Source organism: Triturus cristatus, chromosome 12, assembly GCF_964204655.1.
Source record: "Triturus cristatus chromosome 12, aTriCri1.1, whole genome shotgun sequence".
NCBI classification, from domain to species: domain Eukaryota; kingdom Metazoa; phylum Chordata; class Amphibia; order Caudata; family Salamandridae; genus Triturus; species Triturus cristatus.
In genome coordinates, this window is record NC_140595.1 from 660,637,353 (window position 1) to 660,658,092 (window position 20,740).

The 20,740-nt window shown below is 41.0% G+C and overlaps 19 non-coding genes across 19 annotated transcripts; 14 read left to right on the plus strand and 5 right to left on the minus strand.

Annotated features, from left to right (window-relative positions):
- The first annotated feature begins 333 nt into the window (after window positions 1-333).
- Window positions 334-415, plus strand: TRNAS-GCU (transfer RNA serine (anticodon GCU)). Its single transcript has one exon. It is a non-coding gene; the product is annotated as a tRNA-Ser (tRNA).
- Window positions 416-1,004: 589 nt separating this feature from the next.
- TRNAT-UGU (transfer RNA threonine (anticodon UGU)) lies at window positions 1,005-1,076 on the plus strand. The gene has a single exon. It is a non-coding gene; the product is annotated as a tRNA-Thr (tRNA).
- Window positions 1,077-2,756: 1,680 nt separating this feature from the next.
- TRNAS-GCU (transfer RNA serine (anticodon GCU)) lies at window positions 2,757-2,838 on the plus strand. Its single transcript has one exon. It is a non-coding gene; the product is annotated as a tRNA-Ser (tRNA).
- A 589-nt stretch (window positions 2,839-3,427) lies between these two features.
- TRNAT-UGU (transfer RNA threonine (anticodon UGU)) lies at window positions 3,428-3,499 on the plus strand. Its single transcript has one exon. It is a non-coding gene; the product is annotated as a tRNA-Thr (tRNA).
- A 1,174-nt stretch (window positions 3,500-4,673) lies between these two features.
- Window positions 4,674-4,768, minus strand: TRNAI-UAU (transfer RNA isoleucine (anticodon UAU)). The gene is made up of 2 exons: window positions 4,731-4,768; window positions 4,674-4,709 (listed from the first exon to the last, which is right to left on the minus strand). It is a non-coding gene; the product is annotated as a tRNA-Ile (tRNA).
- A 412-nt stretch (window positions 4,769-5,180) lies between these two features.
- On the plus strand, window positions 5,181-5,262 carry TRNAS-GCU (transfer RNA serine (anticodon GCU)). The gene has a single exon. It is a non-coding gene; the product is annotated as a tRNA-Ser (tRNA).
- Window positions 5,263-5,851: 589 nt separating this feature from the next.
- On the plus strand, window positions 5,852-5,923 carry TRNAT-UGU (transfer RNA threonine (anticodon UGU)). Its single transcript has one exon. It is a non-coding gene; the product is annotated as a tRNA-Thr (tRNA).
- A 1,160-nt stretch (window positions 5,924-7,083) lies between these two features.
- On the minus strand, window positions 7,084-7,178 carry TRNAI-UAU (transfer RNA isoleucine (anticodon UAU)). Its single transcript has 2 exons — window positions 7,141-7,178; window positions 7,084-7,119 (listed from the first exon to the last, which is right to left on the minus strand). It is a non-coding gene; the product is annotated as a tRNA-Ile (tRNA).
- A 1,083-nt stretch (window positions 7,179-8,261) lies between these two features.
- Window positions 8,262-8,333, plus strand: TRNAT-UGU (transfer RNA threonine (anticodon UGU)). The gene has a single exon. It is a non-coding gene; the product is annotated as a tRNA-Thr (tRNA).
- Window positions 8,334-10,671: 2,338 nt separating this feature from the next.
- Window positions 10,672-10,743, plus strand: TRNAT-UGU (transfer RNA threonine (anticodon UGU)). Its single transcript has one exon. It is a non-coding gene; the product is annotated as a tRNA-Thr (tRNA).
- Window positions 10,744-11,903: 1,160 nt separating this feature from the next.
- On the minus strand, window positions 11,904-11,998 carry TRNAI-UAU (transfer RNA isoleucine (anticodon UAU)). Its single transcript has 2 exons — window positions 11,961-11,998; window positions 11,904-11,939 (listed from the first exon to the last, which is right to left on the minus strand). It is a non-coding gene; the product is annotated as a tRNA-Ile (tRNA).
- Window positions 11,999-12,410: 412 nt separating this feature from the next.
- TRNAS-GCU (transfer RNA serine (anticodon GCU)) lies at window positions 12,411-12,492 on the plus strand. The gene has a single exon. It is a non-coding gene; the product is annotated as a tRNA-Ser (tRNA).
- A 589-nt stretch (window positions 12,493-13,081) lies between these two features.
- On the plus strand, window positions 13,082-13,153 carry TRNAT-UGU (transfer RNA threonine (anticodon UGU)). Its single transcript has one exon. It is a non-coding gene; the product is annotated as a tRNA-Thr (tRNA).
- A 1,160-nt stretch (window positions 13,154-14,313) lies between these two features.
- Window positions 14,314-14,408, minus strand: TRNAI-UAU (transfer RNA isoleucine (anticodon UAU)). Its single transcript has 2 exons — window positions 14,371-14,408; window positions 14,314-14,349 (listed from the first exon to the last, which is right to left on the minus strand). It is a non-coding gene; the product is annotated as a tRNA-Ile (tRNA).
- A 1,083-nt stretch (window positions 14,409-15,491) lies between these two features.
- Window positions 15,492-15,563, plus strand: TRNAT-UGU (transfer RNA threonine (anticodon UGU)). The gene has a single exon. It is a non-coding gene; the product is annotated as a tRNA-Thr (tRNA).
- Window positions 15,564-17,900: 2,337 nt separating this feature from the next.
- TRNAT-UGU (transfer RNA threonine (anticodon UGU)) lies at window positions 17,901-17,972 on the plus strand. The gene has a single exon. It is a non-coding gene; the product is annotated as a tRNA-Thr (tRNA).
- A 1,160-nt stretch (window positions 17,973-19,132) lies between these two features.
- On the minus strand, window positions 19,133-19,227 carry TRNAI-UAU (transfer RNA isoleucine (anticodon UAU)). The gene is made up of 2 exons: window positions 19,190-19,227; window positions 19,133-19,168 (listed from the first exon to the last, which is right to left on the minus strand). It is a non-coding gene; the product is annotated as a tRNA-Ile (tRNA).
- A 412-nt stretch (window positions 19,228-19,639) lies between these two features.
- TRNAS-GCU (transfer RNA serine (anticodon GCU)) lies at window positions 19,640-19,721 on the plus strand. The gene has a single exon. It is a non-coding gene; the product is annotated as a tRNA-Ser (tRNA).
- Window positions 19,722-20,310: 589 nt separating this feature from the next.
- Window positions 20,311-20,382, plus strand: TRNAT-UGU (transfer RNA threonine (anticodon UGU)). The gene has a single exon. It is a non-coding gene; the product is annotated as a tRNA-Thr (tRNA).
- The last annotated feature ends 358 nt before the right edge of the window (window positions 20,383-20,740 follow it).

Genomic DNA, 20,740 nt, shown 5'->3' on the forward strand with positions numbered 1-20,740 from the left:
TGCAAGATCGACTCACATGCTAGCATGTTATCATGACTATTAAAAATACAGTCCAAACGGAATAGATTCTATAATTGTCCTATAACATATGCTCTGTCTATTCAAACCCCATAGAATTATATCTTGACAGTTCTGACAAAGTCTAGGGGAATCTTATGAATATTTGTAATTAGCACATAGTAAGAATTTCCCAAAAATGAAATGTAGGTCCCTGATTGGGGGAAGACGTGGAATGTGAGATCTTGCCTCAGCTGTTTTTTTCTTTTTTAGGTACAGTATATTGACACTTCAGTACCTTTTGTGAAGCAAGGTTTCAGATGGGGCTGTAGGGCAGACGAGGTGGCCGAGTGGTTAAGGCGATGGACTGCTAATCCATTGTGCTCTGCACGCGTGGGTTCGAATCCCACCTTCGTCGGAAAGCCTTCAGAGTCTCTTTTGATGGCCAGCATTTCTTGTAGTATAATTACACTCTCTTTCAAGACAGAGCCAGGATCCGCTAGATGGGATCATCTGACTGTTCCATTTTAACAAATATGTCAAATAAAGTGAAGTATTTTGTGCGTAATAGAAATTAGATCTTTCATGGAGTTTCCAGAGGATTGCCTTTCACTCACTCCTGGCTTATTAACCAGTTTGGATAAATAGATTGATAAGAAAGCAGCTCTTACTCCTAAAGTTTAGGCCGTCTCAAATGAATGACTGTTAACATATGTCTGCCCCACAGAGACAGATCACTTCTAATAAGTGGGTTCTCTATATGTCACTGATTGCAGACATACTAACTAGAGCTATCGGTATGGTCTTGAATGCGAAAACTCTTATTTTCTCATATGAAAATGTAGTTTTTCATACTTCCAAAAAAAGTGCCTTAAGCATGGTCTTCAATGTGTGTGCGCACGTGGACATTCATATGCAACTACGTTTCCATACAGAGTCTCAAAATCATAGATATATTCATACCTCAGTAAGAATACATGTTGCAATTTACATCCTGCGTGCAGACTGGCCTTGTAGCTCAGTGGCAGAGCACTGGTCTTGTAAACCAGGGGTCATGAGTTCAAGCCTCATCAGGGCCTTTTTACATGAGTCTTTCTGTATGTTGTTTTCAAGTCATTCTTCCCTGGAGTCACACCTTGCTTTAGGATTGCTTATTGCCAAGCTTCCCTTTCCTGCTTTCATATTATCAAGAAAATATCATGAAGATCATTGAGTTATAAATTATTGCCTCACCCCTTCCGATCGCCTGACGAACGCCTGACAAACGCCATTCTCACCCTGGCGGGCAAGCCCTGCCGGGCAAAGCCAAATAAGCCATGCATATTTACAGTTCCTTTGAAAGGCAGAGCGAGGACTAGGACCTCTGTTCCGACTGAATCTGCATCCACAGAAAGGATGTTATAAGGCCCTACAAATTTCACCAAGGAGATGTGAAAGTCTTCCCCCATAAAATACTTTTTTTCCCAGATACCCCGGCTCTTAGGGAAATGAGGTTACTCCTCAAAACCCCACCCCCACTCACCATAAATATCCTTCTCTCCTGCTGTCCATTCAAATGATACAAGGTATCTTGTACATAGAGAGAAAGGGAGAATAGGCAGACTTGCTTCAAAGATTTGGTGACTTTGGATGGGTGGGTTGAATGAAGAAGTGAACCTGGTTTCTGGGAAAGGAGTATCGAGATGAAGATGAGGAAAAGTGAACATGGACCACATTCATAGGTTAGAGAAATACATTTAATAGGTTGAATTGTTTTGAAAAGTGAACTTCGAGCAGTAATTGTTGTTTTTTAAACTGCAAAGAAATTAAAAATGAATGTGGGATTGGAGGCACACTCTGAGCAGAAAAGCACCATAAGCTGCTATGGTGCAACTCAAGATGGTGAATAGAACCTTTAATATGATGATGCTCTTCTTTTGCTAGTTTTTTCGAGTCACCTTTTATTGTAAGTAGCTGATACAGCATTTTTTGCAGCTCTTCAGTTTATGGTTATCATGTGAGAACACTGTTTTCATCATATTTATTATTCTACAAATGTATTTTTAAATGCACTGATGTGGTGTTTGCATGAAATGCAAGATGGCACATCATGGAATGTTTAAACTGAGCATCGCGGAGGATATGTGATATTTGGCACCCAGAGGAGTAGGACACGTAGATCCTATAAGAAGTAAAGACTCTCTAGCAAGGGCCATCCATACTCTGAGTTTAAACTTTACTTTTTGTGAAATGGTTTATGAAAATCAACACGGCTGCTACAGGTGAGGCTCGAACTCACAACCTCGGCATGGCTCAGTGCAAGTACTGCTGTATAAGTACCGCGCGCTAACCGATTGCACCACTGGAGTTCTCTCTTTTCACATCTCCCCAGGTGAGCCATCTACAGCTGACCAAGTAGATGACAGACACTGCTCCATCATTCACTGTGCAAGATCGACTCACATGCTAGCATGTTATCATGACTATTAAAAATACAGTCCAAACGGAATAGATTCTATAATTGTCCTATAACATATGCTCTGTCTATTCAAACCCCATAGAATTATATCTTGACAGTTCTGACAAAGTCTAGGGGAATCTTATGAATATTTGTAATTAGCACATAGTAAGAATTTCCCAAAAATGAAATGTAGGTCCCTGATTGGGGGAAGACGTGGAATGTGAGATCTTGCCTCAGCTGTTTTTTTCTTTTTTAGGTACAGTATATTGACACTTCAGTACCTTTTGTGAAGCAAGGTTTCAGATGGGGCTGTAGGGCAGACGAGGTGGCCGAGTGGTTAAGGCGATGGACTGCTAATCCATTGTGCTCTGCACGCGTGGGTTCGAATCCCACCTTCGTCGGAAAGCCATCAGAGTCTCTTTTGATGGCCAGCATTTCTTGTAGTATAATTACACTCTCTTTCAAGACAGAGCCAGGATCCGCTAGATGGGATCATCTGACTGTTCCATTTTAACAAATATGTCAAATAAAGTGAAGTATTTTGTGCGTAATAGAAATTAGATCTTTCATGGAGTTTCCAGAGGATTGCCTTTCACTCACTCCTGGCTTATTAACCAGTTTGGATAAATAGATTGATAAGAAAGCAGCTCTTACTCCTAAAGTTTAGGCCGTCTCAAATGAATGACTGTTAACATATGTCTGCCCCACAGAGACAGATCACTTCTAATAAGTGGGTTCTCTATATGTCACTGATTGCAGACATACTAACTAGAGCTATCGGTATGGTCTTGAATGCGAAAACTCTTATTTTCTCATATGAAAATGTAGTTTTTCATACTTCCCAAAAAAGTGCCTTAAGCATGGTCTTCAATGTGTGCGCGCACGTGGACATTCATATGCAACTACGTTTCCATACAGAGTCTCAAAATCATAGATATATTCATACCTCAGTAAGAATACATGTTGCAATTTACATCCTGCGTGCAGACTGGCCTTGTAGCTCAGTGGCAGAGCACTGGTCTTGTAAACCAGGGGTCATGAGTTCAAGCCTCATCAGGGCCTTTTTACATGAGTCTTTCTGTATGTTGTTTTCAAGTCATTCTTCCCTGGAGTCACACCTTGCTTTAGGATTGCTTATTGCCAAGCTTCCCTTTCCTGCTTTCATATTATCAAGAAAATATCATGAAGATCATTGAATTATAAATTATTGCCTCACCCCTTCCGATCGCCTGACGAACGCCTGACAAACGCCATTCTCACCCTGGCGGGCAAGCCCTGCCGGGCAAAGCCAAATAAGCCATGCATATTTACAGTTCCTTTGAAAGGCAGAGCGAGGACTAGGACCTCTGTTCCGACTGAATCTGCATCCACAGAAAGGATGTTATAAGGCCCTACAAATTTCACCAAGGAGATGTGAAAGTCTTCCCCCATAAAATACTTTTTTTCCCAGATACCCAGGCTCTTAGGCAAATGAGGTTACTCCTCAAAACCCCACCCCCACTCACCATAAATATCCTTCTCTCCTGCTGTCCATTCAAATGATACAAGGTATCTTGTACATAGAGAGAAAGGGAGAATAGGCAGACTTGCTTCAAAGATTTGGTGACTTTGGATGGGTGGGATGAATGAAGAAGTGAACCTGGTTTCTGGGAAAGGAGTATCGAGATGAAGATGAGGAAAAGTGAACATGGACCACATTCATAGGTTAGAGAAATACATTTAATAGGTTGAATGGTTTTGAAAAGTGAACTTCGAGCAGTAATTGTTGTTTTTTAAACTGCAAAGAAATTAAAAATGAATGTGGGATTGGAGGCACACTCTGAGCAGAAAAGCACCATAAGCTGCTATGGTGCAACTCAAGATGGTGAATAGAACCTTTAATATGATGATGCTCTTCTTTTGCTAGTTTTTTCGAGTCACCTTTTATTGCAAGTAGCTGATACAGCATTTTTTGCAGCTCTTCAGTTTATGGTTATCATGTGAGAACACTGTTTTCATCATATTTATTATTCTACAAATGTATTTTTAAATGCACTGATGTGGTGTTTGCATGAAATGCAAGATGGCACATCATGGAATGTTTAAACTGAGCATCGCGGAGGATATGTGATATTTGGCACCCAGAGGAGTAGGACACGTAGATCCTATAAGAAGTAAAGACTCTCTAGCAAGGGCCGTCCATACTCTGAGTTTAAACTTTACTTTTTGTGAAATGGTTTATGAAAAACAACACGGCTGCTCCAGGTGAGGCTCGAACTCACAACCTCGGCATGGCTCAGTGCAAGTACTGCTGTATAAGTACCGCGCGCTAACCGATTGCGCCACTGGAGCTCTCTCTTTTTACATCTCCCCAGGTGAGCCATCTACAGCTGACCAAGTAGATGACAGACACTGCTCCATCATTCACTGTGCAAGATCGACTCACATGCTAGCATGTTATCATGACTATTAAAAATACAGTCCAAACGGAATAGATTCTATAATTGTCCTATAACATATGCTCTGTCAATTCAAAACCCCATAGAATTATATCTTGACAGTTCTGACAAAGTCTAGGGGAATCTTATGAATATTTGTAATTACCACATAGTAAGAATTTCCCAAAAATGAAATGTAGGTCCCTGATTGGGGGAAGACGTGGAATGTGAGATCTTGCCTCAGCTGTTTTTTTCTTTTTTAGGTACAGTATATTGACACTTCAGTACCTTTTGTGAAGCAAGGTTTCAGATGGGGCTGTAGGGCAGACGAGGTGGCCGAGTGGTTAAGGCGATGGACTGCTAATCCATTGTGCTCTGCACGCGTGGGTTCGAATCCCACCTTCGTCGGAAAGCCATCAGAGTCTCTTTTGATGGCCAGCATTTCTTGTAGTATAATTACACTCTCTTTCAAGACAGAGCCAGGATCCGCTAGATGGGATCATCTGACTGTTCCATTTTAACAAATATGTCAAATAAAGTGAAGTATTTTGTGCGTAATAGAAATTAGATCTTTCATGGAGTTTCCAGAGGATTGCCTTTCACTCACTCCTGGCTTATTAACCAGTTTGGATAAATAGATTGATAAGAAAGCAGCTCTTACTCCTAAAGTTTAGGCCGTCTCAAATGAATGACTGTTAACATATGTCTGCCCCACAGAGACAGATCACTTCTAATAAGTGGGTTCTCTATATGTCACTGATTGCAGACATACTAACTAGAGCTATCGGTATGGTCTTGAATGCGAAAACTCTTATTTTCTCATATGAAAATGTAGTTTTTCATACTTCCAAAAAAAGTGCCTTAAGCATGGTCTTCAATGTGTGCGCGCACGTGGACATTCATATGCAACTACGTTTCCATACAGAGTCTCAAAATCATAGATATATTCATACCTCAGTAAGAATACATGTTGCAATTTACATCCTGCGTGCAGACTGGCCTTGTAGCTCAGTGGCAGAGCACTGGTCTTGTAAACCAGGGGTCATGAGTTCAAGCCTCATCAGGGCCTTTTTACATGAGTCTTTCTGTATGTTGTTTTCAAGTCATTCTTCCCTGGAGTCACACCTTGCTTTAGGATTGCTTATTGCCAAGCTTCCCTTTCCTGCTTTCATATTATCAAGAAAATATCATGAAGATCATTGAATTATAAATTATTGCCTCACCCCTTCCGATCGCCTGACGAACGCCTGACAAACGCCATTCTCACCCTGGCGGGCAAAGCCAAATAAGCCATGCATATTTACAGTTCCTTTGAAAGGCAGAGCGAGGACTAGGACCTCTGTTCCGACTGAATCTGCATCCACAGAAAGGATGTTATAAGGCCCTACAAATTTCACCAAGGAGATGTGAAAGTCTTCCCCCATAAAATACTTTTTTTCCCAGATACCCCGGCTCTTAGGCAAATGAGGTTACTCCTCAAAACCCCACCCCCACTCACCATAAATATCCTTCTCTCCTGCTGTCCATTCAAATGATACAAGGTATCTTGTACATAGAGAGAAAGGGAGAATAGGCAGACTTGCTTCAAAGATTTGGTGACTTTGGATGGGTGGGATGAATGAAGAAGTGAACCTGGTTTCTGGGAAAGGAGTATCGAGATGAAGATGAGGAAAAGTGAACATGGACCACATTCATAGGTTAGAGAAATACATTTAATAGGTTGAATGGTTTTGAAAAGTGAACTTCGAGCAGTAATTGTTGTTTTTTAAACTGCAAAGAAATTAAAAATGAATGTGGGATTGGAGGCACACTCTGAGCAGAAAAGCACCATAAGCTGCTATGGTGCAACTCAAGATGGTGAATAGAACCTTTAATATGATGATGCTCTTCTTTTGCTAGTTTTTTCGAGTCACCTTTTATTGTAAGTAGCTGATACAGCATTTTTTGCAGCTCTTCAGTTTATGGTTATCATGTGAGAACACTGTTTTCATCATATTTATTATTCTACAAATGTATTTTTAAATGCACTGATGTGGTGTTTGCATGAAATGCAAGATGGCACATCATGGAATGTTTAAACTGAGCATCGCGGAGGATATGTGATATTTGGCACCCAGAGGAGTAGGACACGTAGATCCTATAAGAAGTAAAGACTCTCTAGCAAGGGCCGTCCATACTCTGAGTTTAAACTTTACTTTTTGTGAAATGGTTTATGAAAATCAACACGGCTGCTCCAGGTGAGGCTCGAACTCACAACCTCGGCATGGCTCAGTGCAAGTACTGCTGTATAAGTACCGCGCGCTAACCGATTGCGCCACTGGAGCTCTCTCTTTTTACATCTCCCCAGGTGAGCCATCTACAGCTGACCAAGTAGATGACAGACACTGCTCCATCATTCACTGTGCAAGATCGACTCACATGCTAGCATGTTATCATGACTATTAAAAATACAGTCCAAACGGAATAGATTCTATAATTGTCCTATAACATATGCTCTGTCAATTCAAAACCCCATAGAATTATATCTTGACAGTTCTGACAAAGTCTAGGGGAATCTTATGAATATTTGTAATTAGCACATAGTAAGAATTTCCCAAAAATGAAATGTAGGTCCCTGATTGGGGGAAGACGTGGAATGTGAGATCTTGCCTCAGCTGTTTTTTTCTTTTTTAGGTACAGTATATTGACACTTCAGTACCTTTTGTGAAGCAAGGTTTCAGATGGGGCTGTAGGGCAGACGAGGTGGCCGAGTGGTTAAGGCGATGGACTGCTAATCCATTGTGCTCTGCATGGGTGGGTTCGAATCCCACCTTCGTCGGAAAGCCATCAGAGTCTCTTTTGATGGCCAGCATTTCTTGTAGTATAATTACACTCTCTTTCAAGACAGAGCCAGGATCCGCTAGATGGGATCATCTGACTGTTCCATTTTAACAAATATGTCAAATAAAGTGAAGTATTTTGTGCGTAATAGAAATTAGATCTTTCATGGAGTTTCCAGAGGATTGCCTTTCACTCACTCCTGGCTTATTAACCAGTTTGGATAAATAGATTGATAAGAAAGCAGCTCTTACTCCTAAAGTTTAGGCCGTCTCAAATGAATGACTGTTAACATATGTCTGCCCCACAGAGACAGATCACTTCTAATAAGTGGGTTCTCTATATGTCACTGATTGCAGACATACTAACTAGAGCTATCGGTATGGTCTTGAATGCGAAAACTCTTATTTTCTCATATGAAAATGTAGTTTTTCATACTTCCAAAAAAAGTGCCTTAAGCATGGTCTTCAATGTGTGCGCGCACGTGGACATTCATATGCAACTACGTTTCCATACAGAGTCTCAAAATCATAGATATATTCATACCTCAGTAAGAATACATGTTGCAATTTACAGCCTGCGTGCAGACTGGCCTTGTAGCTCAGTGGCAGAGCACTGGTCTTGTAAACCAGGGGTCATGAGTTCAAGCCTCATCAGGGCCTTTTTACATGAGTCTTTCTGTATGTTGTTTTCAAGTCATTCTTCCCTGGAGTCACACCTTGCTTTAGGATTGCTTATTGCCAAGCTTCCCTTTCCTGCTTTCATATTATCAAGAAAATATCATGAAGATCATTGAATTATAAATTATTGCCTCACCCCTTCCGATCGCCTGACGAACGCCTGACAAACGCCATTCTCACCCTGCCGGGCAAAGCCAAATAAGCCATGCATATTTACAGTTCCTTTGAAAGGCAGAGCGAGGACTAGGACCTCTGTTCCGACTGAATCTGCATCCACAGAAAGGATGTTATAAGGCCCTACAAATTTCACCAAGGAGATGTGAAAGTCTTCCCCCATAAAATACTTTTTTTCCCAGATACCCCGGCTCTTAGGCAAATGAGGTTACTCCTCAAAACCCCACCCCCACTCACCATAAATATCCTTCTCTCCTGCTGTCCATTCAAATGATACAAGGTATCTTGTACATAGAGAGAAAGGGAGAATAGGCAGACTTGCTTCAAAGATTTGGTGACCTTGGATGGGTGGGTTGAATGAAGAAGTGAACCTGGTTTCTGGGAAAGGAGTATCGAGATGAAGATGAGGAAAAGTGAACATGGACCACATTCATAGGTTAGAGAAATACATTTAATAGGTTGAATGGTTTTGAAAAGTGAACTTCGAGCAGTAATTGTTGTTTTTTAAACTGCAAAGAAATTAAAAATGAATGTGGGATTGGAGGCACACTCTGAGCAGAAAAGCACCATAAGCTGCTATGGTGCAACTCAAGATGCTGAATAGAACCTTTAATATGATGATGCTCTTCTTTTGCTAGTTTTTTCGAGTCACCTTTTATTGTAAGTAGCTGATACAGCATTTTTTGCAGCTCTTCAGTTTATGGTTATCATGTGAGAACACTGTTTTCATCATATTTATTATTCTACAAATGTATTTTTAAATGCACTGATGTGGTGTTTGCATGAAATGCAAGATGGCACATCATGGAATGTTTAAACTGAGCATCGCGGAGGATATGTGATATTTGGCACCCAGAGGAGTAGGACACGTAGATCCTATAAGAAGTAAAGACTCTCTAGCAAGGGCCGTCCATACTCTGAGTTTAAACTTTACTTTTTGTGAAATGGTTTATGAAAAACAACACGGCTGCTCCAGGTGAGGCTCGAACTCACAACTTCGGCATGGCTCAGTGCAAGTACTGCTGTATAAGCACCGCGCGCTAACCGATTGCGCCACTGGAGCTCTCTCTTTTCACATCTCCCCAGGTGAGCCATCTACAGCTGACCAAGTAGATGACAGACACTGCTCCATCATTCACTGTGCAAGATCGACTCACATGCTAGCATGTTATCATGACTATTAAAAATACAGTCCAAACGGAATAGATTCTATAATTGTCCTATAACATATGCTCTGTCTATTCAAAACCCCATAGAATTATATCTTGACAGTTCTGACAAAGTCTAGGGGAATCTTATGAATATTTGTAATTAGCACATAGTAAGAATTTCCCAAAAATGAAATGTAGGTCCCTGATTGGGGGAAGACGTGGAATGTGAGATCTTGCCTCAGCTGTTTTTTTCTTTTTTAGGTACAGTATATTGACACTTCAGTACCTTTTGTGAAGCAAGGTTTCAGATGGGGCTGTAGGGTAGACGAGGTGGCCGAGTGGTTAAGGCGATGGACTGCTAATCCATTGTGCTCTGCATGGGTGGGTTCGAATCCCACCTTCGTCGGAAAGCCATCAGAGTCTCTTTTGATGGCCAGCATTTCTTGTAGTATAATTACACTCTCTTTCAAGACAGAGCCAGGATCCGCTAGATGGGATCATCTGACTGTTCCATTTTAACAAATATGTCAAATAAAGTGAAGTATTTTGTGCGTAATAGAAATTAGATCTTTCATGGAGTTTCCAGAGGATTGCCTTTCACTCACTCCTGGCTTATTAACCAGTTTGGATAAATAGATTGATAAGAAAGCAGCTCTTACTCCTAAAGTTTAGGCCGTCTCAAATGAATGACTGTTAACATATGTCTGCCCCACAGAGACAGATCACTTCTAATAAGTGGGTTCTCTATATGTCACTGATTGCAGACATACTAACTAGAGCTATCGGTATGGTCTTGAATGCGAAAACTCTTATTTTCTCATATGAAAATGTAGTTTTTCATACTTCCAAAAAAAGTGCCTTAAGCATGGTCTTCAATGTGTGCGCGCACGTGGACATTCATATGCAACTACGTTTCCATACAGAGTCTCAAAATCATAGATATATTCATACCTCAGTAAGAATACATGTTGCAATTTACAGCCTGCGTGCAGACTGGCCTTGTAGCTCAGTGGCAGAGCACTGGTCTTGTAAACCAGGGGTCATGAGTTCAAGCCTCATCAGGGCCTTTTTACATGAGTCTTTCTGTATGTTGTTTTCAAGTCATTCTTCCCTGGAGTCACACCTTGCTTTAGGATTGCTTATTGCCAAGCTTCCCTTTCCTGCTTTCATATTATCAAGAAAATATCATGAAGATCATTGAATTATAAATTATTGCCTCACCCCTTCCGATCGCCTGACGAACGCCTGACAAACGCCATTCTCACCCTGCCGGGCAAAGCCAAATAAGCCATGCATATTTACAGTTCCTTTGAAAGGCAGAGCGAGGACTAGGACCTCTGTTCCGACTGAATCTGCATCCACAGAAAGGATGTTATAAGGCCCTACAAATTTCACCAAGGAGATGTGAAAGTCTTCCCCCATAAAATACTTTTTTTCCCAGATACCCCGGCTCTTAGGCAAATGAGGTTACTCCTCAAAACCCCACCCCCACTCACCATAAATATCCTTCTCTCCTGCTGTCCATTCAAATGATACAAGGTATCTTGTACATAGAGAGAAAGGGAGAATAGGCAGACTTGCTTCAAAGATTTGGTGACTTTGGATGGGTGGGTTGAATGAAGAAGTGAACCTGGTTTCTGGGAAAGGAGTATCGAGATGAAGATGAGGAAAAGTGAACATGGACCACATTCATAGGTTAGAGAAATACATTTAATAGGTTGAATGGTTTTGAAAAGTGAACTTCGAGCAGTAATTGTTGTTTTTTAAACTGCAAAGAAATTAAAAATGAATGTGGGATTGGAGGCACACTCTGAGCAGAAAAGCACCATAAGCTGCTATGGTGCAACTCAAGATGGTGAATAGAACCTTTAATATGATGATGCTCTTCTTTTGCTAGTTTTTTCGAGTAACCTTTTATTGTAAGTAGCTGATACAGCATTTTTTGCAGCTCTTCAGTTTATGGTTATCATGTGAGAACACTGTTTTCATCATATTTATTATTCTACAAATGTATTTTTAAATGCACTGATGTGGTGTTTGCATGAAATGCAAGATGGCACATCATGGAATGTTTAAACTGAGCATCGCGGAGGATATGTGATATTTGGCACCCAGAGGAGTAGGACACGTAGATCCTATAAGAAGTAAAGACTCTCTAGCAAGGGCCGTCCATACTCTGAGTTTAAACTTTACTTTTTGTGAAATGGTTTATGAAAAACAACACGGCTGCTCCAGGTGAGGCTCGAACTCACAACCTCGGCATGGCTCAGTGCAAGTACTGCTGTATAAGTACCGCGCGCTAACCGATTGCGCCACTGGAGCTCTCTCTTTTCACATCTCCCCAGGTGAGCCATCTACAGCTGACCAAGTAGATGACAGACACTGCTCCATCATTCACTGTGCAAGATCGACTCACATGCTAGCATGTTATCATGACTATTAAAAATACAGTCCAAACGGAATAGATTCTATAATTGTCCTATAACATATGCTCTGTCTATTCAAAACCCCATAGAATTATATCTTGACAGTTCTGACAAAGTCTAGGGGAATCTTATGAATATTTGTAATTAGCACATAGTAAGAATTTCCCAAAAATGAAATGTAGGTCCCTGATTGGGGGAAGACGTGGAATGTGAGATCTTGCCTCAGCTGTTTTTTTCTTTTTTAGGTACAGTATATTGACACTTCAGTACCTTTTGTGAAGCAAGGTTTCAGATGGGGCTGTAGGGCAGACGAGGTGGCCGAGTGGTTAAGGCGATGGACTGCTAATCCATTGTGCTCTGCACGCGTGGGTTCGAATCCCACCTTCGTCGGAAAGCCATCAGAGTCTCTTTTGATGGCCAGCATTTCTTGTATAATAATTACACTCTCTTTCAAGACAGAGCCAGGATCTGCTAGATGGGATCATCTGACTGTTCCATTTTAACAAATATGTCAAATAAAGTGAAGTATTTTGTGCGTAATAGAAATTAGATCTTTCATGGAGTTTCCAGAGGATTGCCTTTCACTCACTCCTGGCTTATTAACCAGTTTGGATAAATAGATTGATAAGAAAGCAGCTCTTACTCCTAAAGTTTAGGCCGTCTCAAATGAATGACTGTTAACATATGTCTGCCCCACAGAGACAGATCACTTCTAATAAGTGGGTTCTCTATATGTCACTGATTGCAGACATACTAACTAGAGCTATCGGTATGGTCTTGAATGCGAAAACTCTTATTTTCTCATATGAAAATGTAGTTTTTCATACTTCCAAAAAAAGTGCCTTAAGCATGGTCTTCAATGCGTGCGCGCACGTGGACATTCATATGCAACTACGTTTCCATACAGAGTCTCAAAATCATAGATATATTCATACCTCAGTAAGAATACATGTTGCAATTTACATCCTGCGTGCAGACTGGCCTTGTAGCTCAGTGGCAGAGCACTGGTCTTGTAAACCAGGGGTCATGAGTTCAAGCCTCATCAGGGCCTTTTTACATGAGTCTTTCTGTATGTTGTTTTCAAGTCATTCTTCCCTGGAGTCACACCTTGCTTTAGGATTGCTTATTGCCAAGCTTCCCTTTCCTGCTTTCATATTATCAAGAAAATATCATGAAGATCATTGAATTATAAATTATTGCCTCACCCCTTCCGATCGCCTGACGAACGCCTGACAAACGCCATTCTCACCCTGCCGGGCAAAGCCAAATAAGCCATGCATATTTACAGTTCCTTTGAAAGGCAGAGCGAGGACTAGGACCTCTGTTCCGACTGAATCTGCATCCACAGAAAGGATGTTATAAGGCCCTACAAATTTCACCAAGGAGATGTGAAAGTCTTCCCCCATAAAATACTTTTTTTCCCAGATACCCCGGCTCTTAGGCAAATGAGGTTACTCCTCAAAACCCCACCCCCACTCACCATAAATATCCTTCTCTCCTGCTGTCCATTCAAATGATACAAGGTATCTTGTACATAGAGAGAAAGGGAGAATAGGCAGACTTGCTTCAAAGATTTGGTGACTTTGGATGGGTGGGTTGAATGAAGAAGTGAACCTGGTTTCTGGGAAAGGAGTATCGAGATGAAGATGAGGAAAAGTGAACATGGACCACATTCATAGGTTAGAGAAATACATTTAATAGGTTGAATGGTTTTGAAAAGTGAACTTCGAGCAGTAATTGTTGTTTTTTAAACTGCAAAGAAATTAAAAATGAATGTGGGATTGGAGGCACACTCTGAGCAGAAAAGCACCATAAGCTGCTATGGTGCAACTCAAGATGGTGAATAGAACCTTTAATATGATGATGCTCTTCTTTTGCTAGTTTTTTCGAGTCACCTTTTATTGTAAGTAGCTGATACAGCATTTTTTGCAGCTCTTCAGTTTATGGTTATCATGTGAGAACACTGTTTTCATCATATTTATTATTCTACAAATGTATTTTTAAATGCACTGATGTGGTGTTTGCATGAAATGCAAGATGGCACATCATGGAATGTTTAAACTGAGCATCGCGGAGGATATGTGATATTTGGCACCCAGAGGAGTAGGACACGTAGATCCTATAAGAAGTAAAGACTCTCTAGCAAGGGCCGTCCATACTCTGAGTTTAAACTTTACTTTTTGTGAAATGGTTTATGAAAAACAACACGGCTGCTCCAGGTGAGGCTCGAACTCACAACCTCGGCATGGCTCAGTGCAAGTACTGCTGTATAAGTACCGCGCGCTAACCGATTGCGCCACTGGAGCTCTCTCTTTTCACATCTCCCCAGGTGAGCCATCTACAGCTGACCAAGTAGATGACAGACACTGCTCCATCATTCACTGTGCAAGATCGACTCACATGCTAGCATGTTATCATGACTATTAAAAATACAGTCCAAACGGAATAGATTCTATAATTGTGCTATAACATATGCTCTGTCTATTCAAAACCCCATAGAATTATATCTTGACAGTTCTGACAAAGTCTAGGGGAATCTTATGAATATTTGTAATTAGCACATAGTAAGAATTTCCCAAAAATGAAATGTAGGTCCCTGATTGGGGGAAGACGTGGAATGTGAGATCTTGCCTCAGCTGTTTTTTTCTTTTTTAGGTACAGTATATTGACACTTCAGTACCTTTTGTGAAGCAAGGTTTCAGATGGGGCTGTAGGGCAGAGGAGGTGGCCGAGTGGTTAAGGCGATGGACTGCTAATCCATTGTGCTCTGCACGCGTGGGTTCGAATCCCACCTTCGTCGGAAAGCCATCAGAGTCTCTTTTGATGGCCAGCATTTCTAGTAGTATAATTACACTCTCTTTCAAGACAGAGCCAGGATCTGCTAGATGGGATCATCTGACTGTTCCATTTTAACAAATATGTCAAATAAAGTGAAGTATTTTGTGCGTAATAGAAATTAGATCTTTCATGGAGTTTCCAGAGGATTGCCTTTCACTCACTCCTGGCTTATTAACCAGTTTGGATAAATAGATTGATAAGAAAGCAGCTCTTACTCCTAAAGTTTAGGCTGTCTCAAATGAATGACTGTTAACATATGTCTGCCCCACAGAGACAGATCACTTCTAATAAGTGGGTTCTCTATATGTCACTGATTGCAGACATACTAACTAGAGCTATCGGTATGGTCTTGAATGCGAAAACTCTTATTTTCTCATATGAAAATGTAGTTTTTCATACTTCCAAAAAAAGTGCCTTAAGCATGGTCTTCAATGTGTGCGCGCACGTGGACATTCATATGCAACTACGTTTCCATACAGAGTCTCAAAATCATAGATATATTCATACCTCAGTAAGAATACATGTTGCAATTTACATCCTGCGTGCAGACTGGCCTTGTAGCTCAGTGGCAGAGCACTGGTCTTGTAAACCAGGGGTCATGAGTTCAAGCCTCATCAGGGCCTTTTTACATGAGTCTTTCTGTATGTTGTTTTCAAGTCATTCTTCCCTGGAGTCACACCTTGCTTTAGGATTGCTTATTGCCAAGCTTCCCTTTCCTGCTTTCATATTATCAAGAAAATATCATGAAGATCATTGAATTATAAATTATTGCCTCACCCCTTCCGATCGCCTGACGAACGCCTGACAAACGCCATTCTCACCCTGCCGGGCAAAGCCAAATAAGCCATGCATATTTACAGTTCCTTTGAAAGGCAGAGCGAGGACTAGGACCTCTGTTCCGACTGAATCTGCATCCACAGAAAGGATGTTATAAGGCCCTACAAATTTCACCAAGGAGATGTGAAAGTCTTCCCCCATAAAATACTTTTTTTCCCAGATACCCCGGCTCTTAGGCAAATGAGGTTACTCCTCAAAACCCCACCCCCACTCACCATAAATATCCTTCTCTCCTGCTGTCCATTCAAATGATACAAGGTATCTTGTACATAGAGAGAAAGGGAGAATAGGCAGACTTGCTTCAAAGATTTGGTGACCTTGGATGGGTGGGTTGAATGAAGAAGTGAACCTGGTTTCTGGGAAAGGAGTATCGAGATGAAGATGAGGAAAAGTGAACATGGACCACATTCATAGGTTAGAGAAATACATTTAATAGGTTGAATGGTTTTGAAAAGTGAACTTCGAGCAGTAATTGTTGTTTTTTAAACTGCAAAGAAATTAAAAATGAATGTGGGATTGGAGGCACACTCTGAGCAGAAAAGCACCATAAGCTGCTATGGTGCAACTCAAGATGGTGAATAGAACCTTTAATATGATGATGCTCTTCTTTTGCTAGTTTTTTCGAGTCACCTTTTATTGTAAGTAGCTGATACAGCATTTTTTGCAGCTCTTCAGTTTATGGTTATCATGTGAGAACACTGTTTTCATCATATTTATTATTCTACAAATGTATTTTTAAATGCACTGATGTGGTGTTTGCATGAAATGCAAGATGGCACATCATGGAATGTTTAAACTGAGCATCGCGGAGGATATGTGATATTTGGCACCCAGAGGAGTAGGACACGTAGATCCTATTAGAAGTAAAGACTCTCTAGCAAGGGCCGTCCATACTCTGAGTTTAAACTTTACTTTTTGTGAAATGGTTTATGAAAAACAACACGGCTGCTCCAAGTGAGGCTCGAACTCACAACCTCGGCATGGATCAGTGCAAGTACTGCTGTATAAGTACCGCCCGCTAACCGATTGCGCCACTGGAGCTCTCTCTTTTCACATCTCCCCAGGTGAGCCATCTACAGCTGACCAAGTAGATGACAGACACTGCTCCATCATTCACTGTGCAAGATCGACTCACATGCTAGCATGTTATCATGACTATTAAAAATACAGTCCAAACGGAATAGATTCTATAATTGTCCTATAACATATGCTCTGTCTATTCAAAACCCCATAGAATTATATCTTGACAGTTCTGACAAAGTCTAGGGGAATCTTATGAATATTTGTAATTAGCACATAGTAAGAATTTCCCAAAAATGAAATGTAGGTCCCTGATTGGGGGAAGACGTGGAATGTGAGATCTTGCCTCAGCTGTTTTTTTCTTTTTTAGGTACAGTATATTGACACTTCAGTACCTTTTGTGAAGCAAGGTTTCAGATGGGGCTGTAGGGCAGACGAGGTGGCCGAGTGGTTAAGGCGATGGACTGCTATCCATTGTGCTCTGCACGCGTGGGTTCGAATCCCACCTTCGTCGGAAAGCCATCAGAGTCTCTTTTGATGGCCAGCATTTCTTGTAGTATAATTACACTCTCTTTCAAGACAGAGCCAGGATCTGCTAGATGGGATCATCTGACTGTTCCATTTTAACAAATATGTCAAATAAAGTGAAGTATTTTGTGCGTAATAGAAATTAGATCTTTCATGGAGTTTCCAGAGGATTGCCTTTCACTCACTCCTGGCTTATTAACCAGTTTGGATAAATAGATTGATAAGAAAGCAGCTCTTACTCCTAAAGTTTAGGCCGTCTCAAATGAATGACTGTTAACATATGTCTGCCCCACAGAGACAGATCACTTCTAATAAGTGGGTTCTCTATATGTCACTGATTGCAGACATACTAACTAGAGCTATCGGTATGGTCTTGAATGCGAAAACTCTTATTTTCTCATATGAAAATGTAGTTTTTCATACTTCCAAAAAAAGTGCCTTAAGCATGGTCTTCAATGTGTGCGCGCACGTGGACATTCATATGCAACTACGTTTCCATACAGAGTCTCAAAATCATAGATATATTCATACCTCAGTAAGAATACATGTTGCAATTTACATCCTGCGTGCAGACTGGCCTTGTAGCTCAGTGGCAGAGCACTGGTCTTGTAAACCAGGGGTCATGAGTTCAAGCCTCATCAGGGCCTTTTTACATGAGTCTTTCTGTATGTTGTTTTCAAGTCATTCTTCCCTGGAGTCACACCTTGCTTTAGGATTGCTTATTGCCAAGCTTCCCTTTCCTGCTTTCATATTATCAAGAAAATATCATGAAGATCATTGAATTATAAATTATTGCCTCACCCCTTCCGATCGCCTGACGAACGCCTGACAAACGCCATTCTCACCCTGCCGGGCAAAGCCAAATAAGCCATGCATATTTACAGTTCCTTTGAAAGGCAGAGCGAGGACTAGGACCTCTGTTCCGACTGAATCTGCATCCACAGAAAGGATGTTATAAGGCCCTACAAATTTCACCAAGGAGATGTGAAAGTCTTCCCCCATAAAATACTTTTTTTCCCAGATACCCCGGCTCTTAGGCAAATGAGGTTACTCCTCAAAACCCCACCCCCACTCACCATAAATATCCTTCTCTCCTGCTGTCCATTCAAATGATACAAGGTATCTTGTACATAGAGAGAAAGGGAGAATAGGCAGACTTGCTTCAAAGATTTGGTGACTTTGGATGGGTGGGTTGAATGAAGAAGTGAACCTGGTTTCTGGGAAAGGAGTATCGAGATGAAGATGAGGAAAAGTGAACATGGACCACATTCATAGGTTAGAGAAATACATTTAATAGGTTGAATGGTTTTGAAAAGTGAACTTCGAGCAGTAATTGTTGTTTTTTAAACTGCAAAGAAATTAAAAATGAATGTGGGATTGGAGGCACACTCTGAGCAGAAAAGCACCATAAGCTGCTATGGTGCAACTCAAGATGGTGAATAGAACCTTTAATATGATGATGCTCTTCTTTTGCTAGTTTTTTCGAGTAACCTTTTATTGTAAGTAGCTGATACAGCATTTTTTGCAGCTCTTCAGTTTATGGTTATCATGTGAGAACACTGTTTTCATCATATTTATTATTCTACAAATGTATTTTTAAATGCACTGATGTGGTGTTTGCATGAAATGCAAGATGGCACATCATGGAATGTTTAAACTGAGCATCGCGGAGGATATGTGATATTTGGCACCCAGAGGAGTAGGACACGTAGATCCTATAAGAAGTAAAGACTCTCTAGCAAGGGCCGTCCATACTCTGAGTTTAAACTTTACTTTTTGTGAAATGGTTTATGAAAAACAACACGGCTGCTCCAGGTGAGGCTCGAACTCACAACCTCGGCATGGCTCAGTGCAAGTACTGCTGTATAAGTACCGCGCGCTAACCGATTGCGCCACTGGAGCTCTCTCTTTTCACATCTCCCCAGGTGAGCCATCTACAGCTGACCAAGTAGATGACAGACACTGCTCCATCATTCACTGTGCAAGATCGACTCACATGCTAGCATGTTATCATGACTATTAAAAATACAGTCCAAACGGAATAGATTCTATAATTGTCCTATAACATATGCTCTGTCTATTCAAAACCCCATAGAATTATATCTTGACAGTTCTGACAAAGTCTAGGGGAATCTTATGAATATTTGTAATTAGCACATAGTAAGAATTTCCCAAAAATGAAATGTAGGTCCCTGATTGGGGGAAGACGTGGAATGTGAGATCTTGCCTCAGCTGTTTTTTTCTTTTTTAGGTACAGTATATTGACACTTCAGTACCTTTTGTGAAGCAAGGTTTCAGATGGGGCTGTAGGGCAGACGAGGTGGCCGAGTGGTTAAGGCGATGGACTGCTAATCCATTGTGCTCTGCACGCGTGGGTTCGAATCCCACCTTCGTCGGAAAGCCATCAGAGTCTCTTTTGATGGCCAGCATTTCTTGTATAATAATTACACTCTCTTTCAAGACAGAGCCAGGATCTGCTAGATGGGATCATCTGACTGTTCCATTTTAACAAATATGTCAAATAAAGTGAAGTATTTTGTGCGTAATAGAAATTAGATCTTTCATGGAGTTTCCAGAGGATTGCCTTTCACTCACTCCTGGCTTATTAACCAGTTTGGATAAATAGATTGATAAGAAAGCAGCTCTTACTCCTAAAGTTTAGGCCGTCTCAAATGAATGACTGTTAACATATGTCTGCCCCACAGAGACAGATCACTTCTAATAAGTGGGTTCTCTATATGTCACTGATTGCAGACATACTAACTAGAGCTATCGGTATGGTCTTGAATGCGAAAACTCTTATTTTCTCATATGAAAATGTAGTTTTTCATACTTCCAAAAAAAGTGCCTTAAGCATGGTCTTCAATGCGTGCGCGCACGTGGACATTCATATGCAACTACGTTTCCATACAGAGTCTCAAAATCATAGATATATTCATACCTCAGTAAGAATACATGTTGCAATTTACATCCTGCGTGCAGACTGGCCTTGTAGCTCAGTGGCAGAGCACTGGTCTTGTAAACCAGGGGTCATGAGTTCAAGCCTCATCAGGGCCTTTTTACATGAGTCTTTCTGTATGTTGTTTTCAAGTCATTCTTCCCTGGAGTCACACCTTGCTTTAGGATTGCTTATTGCCAAGCTTCCCTTTCCTGCTTTCATATTATCAAGAAAATATCATGAAGATCATTGAATTATAAATTATTGCCTCACCCCTTCCGATCGCCTGACGAACGCCTGACAAACGCCATTCTCACCCTGCCGGGCAAAGCCAAATAAGCCATGCATATTTACAGTTCCTTTGAAAGGCAGAGCGAGGACTAGGACCTCTGTTCCGACTGAATCTGCATCCACAGAAAGGATGTTATAAGGCCCTACAAATTTCACCAAGGAGATGTGAAAGTCTTCCCCCATAAA